The sequence below is a fragment of the Triticum aestivum genome, chromosome 4D (genome assembly GCF_018294505.1).
Source record: "Triticum aestivum cultivar Chinese Spring chromosome 4D, IWGSC CS RefSeq v2.1, whole genome shotgun sequence".
In the NCBI taxonomy this organism is placed as follows: domain Eukaryota; kingdom Viridiplantae; phylum Streptophyta; class Magnoliopsida; order Poales; family Poaceae; genus Triticum; species Triticum aestivum.
Window position 1 is genome coordinate 389,339,003 of NC_057805.1, and position 2,641 is coordinate 389,341,643.

Below are 2,641 nucleotides of genomic sequence, written 5' to 3' on the forward strand. Positions count from 1 at the left end.
GCTCCTGCTGCTGCCGTATGATGAATTGCTATGAGCTGCTCTTGCTGATGCTATATGATGAATTACTACGAGCTGCTCCTGCTGCTGCTATATGATGATTTGCTATGAGCTGCTCCTGCTGCTGCTTATGATGAATTGCTATGAGCTGCTCCTGCTGCTGCTATATGATGAATTGCTATGAGCTGCTGCTAGTATATGATGAATTGCACACTGCTGCTGCTGTATGATGAGTTGCTATGAGCTGCTGCTGCTATATGATGCTTTCAGGTGGTGCTGCTATATGATAATAACCAGCCACTTGGACCATCGAATTTCAATAAATAATTGGTCTTCATTTAAATGTGGGTCATGCGTTTTTCGTTTAAATTAGGCAATGGGATCTCTATGGAAAACATTGACCAAAGTAGATTGTGCCAAGTAGATGGTATCTTTGTATTTGCATTTTGAGCAAATAGTGATGATCTGTTTTCCTATCATATTAATTACTGCACTGGGTTCAATTTGTGATGTTTGCAAGTCAAATTAATTTTCATATGGGCAGCAAAATGAAAAAATATAATGAAATCTAGACTTTTCAGTGATCATACCAAAGATAAGCTGAAAACGCAATGAAAAGAACTGGTTGACTTATTACATGGAGCTTATATTCACAGGTGCTTATTTCTTAGGATAACTCGTAATAACTGTCCCTAAGAAACTTGGCCAATAGAACTGACATACAAATAACATGTCACGATGATTGCAATGGAGGAGTGACGTACCATAGCACACTGTATAGGCTCACCGCTGGCTCTCCTTTTTTGCGATGTTCCATGAAATTGCCACATACATCTTGTACTTTTTCATTGTGTAACCCTATCTGCAAGTTGACACGGCTAATTTCAGACATCTCTACATGATAATACATTGCATATCCCTTGCGCATATTTAAACCACCAATTAATGATTGTGTGCGTATCATAAACTAGCCATGACTCTGTGTGCTGGACTAGCAGGCACTCTAAGGGAGCCTAATGTAGTGTACTGGAATTCCTACATGCCACCTACGATTTTGTGTAATGTACTGCCTCTGTTCCTAAATATATGTCTATGTAGAGATTCCAGTATGGACCACATACAGATGTATATAGATGCATTTTCGAGTGTAGATTCACTCATTTTGCTCCGTATGTAGCCTATAGTGGAATCTCTAGAAAGACTTATATTTAGGAACGGAGGTACGAGGTAGTATCATGTATGACATCTACATATCTAATTTAGTAGCCAGTAGTAGAAATCATTGTCTGCACAAAGGGATTACTGGTCGAAAATCCTAGCAAAGCACGCTGGCAGGCACAGAACAATACAAGAGAGAGAGACACGCTTACAAGATCATAGCAATGCCTCGGTCCAGGATCTTGGTTGGCCAAGCTGTTAGATCCAGAAGAAACATCGTCCTTGTAGTTTTTAATAGCTGCATAACAGGTAACAGCGACCTGTTAGTATATTTGAAGTACATCGGGAAGGTGATGCTGGACGGGTTTAAAGGTGACAAGTACCTAGGCATCGGCGGGTGCTTGGCATCTTGCCAGACGGTGGGAATCAGGTTAGAAACATCAAGGGTGATGACGCTGCGCTGGCTGTCGGGGTCCGGTAAGGAGATCTAGAACCGCCGAGTAGGGTGTTTGTGGAGCGGCTCCGGTAGGGTGGACTACGGTGTGGGCGAAGCGGATCTGTGGCCGTGGACGAGGGCGTAGGGGAAGCTGCTCCGGTGGTTGGGTTAAGGATGGTGTCGACGATGCGGATCTGCGGCCGTGGACGGGGCGTCAGAAGCTGCTCCGGTAGGTTGGATGAGGGTGCGAGGAAGCGGATCTGAGGCCGTGGACTTGTGAGTTGGCAAAGCGGCCCCGGTAGGGTTGAAAATGGTATAGGCGAAGCTACTCCAGTGGGGTTGACGATGGTGTCGGCGAAGCGGCTCCGGTAGGGTTGAGGAAGGTGTCGGCGAAGAGGATCAGAGGCCGTCGACGGGGGCGTCGGTGGGGCGGCTCCGGGGGGTGTGGACGAAGCGTCTCCGGTGGGGAGTACGAATGAGCCGCTGCAGATGCGCTGCGGTTGACGAGAGTACCGGCGAAGCAGATCCGGCGCCGTGGACAAGGCCGGCACTGAATGGGCTGTGGTATAGTGGTGGATGAGCAGTCTACTTGTTTCTAGGGGAGGTGGGAGGGGTAGATGCGGCCGCAGAAGCAGATCCGGCGAGGTGGACGCCGCTGGCAGTGAATGGGCTCTGGTACGCCGGTGGATGAGCAGTCTAGGGTTTCGAGAGGGGAGGGGAGAAAGGCCGATGAAGTACGGACGGCGTGATGTGAGATGCTCTGGTGCTGTGGAGTTAGTCGTTTTTGCGGGAGGGTGAGAGGAAATGGGGGTGCCGTGTAGTGGGGGGAACCGGAAGTTACCAAAGCAGCCCCGACCTATTATGTAGGTGAGGGTGGTATTGTAACTGTTGGTCTCCGTGCACCAAGGACAAAAGGGGAATTTCGCATGCTAAAGACTAAGGTGGCGGAAATTTTAGAAGGAGGCGGGAGATTTTGCCGCCCGCGGGATCGTTCGTATCTAGTTTCAACTAATTTTAGACCGTGCTAGCGGGAAGGTCATGCGAGACTGT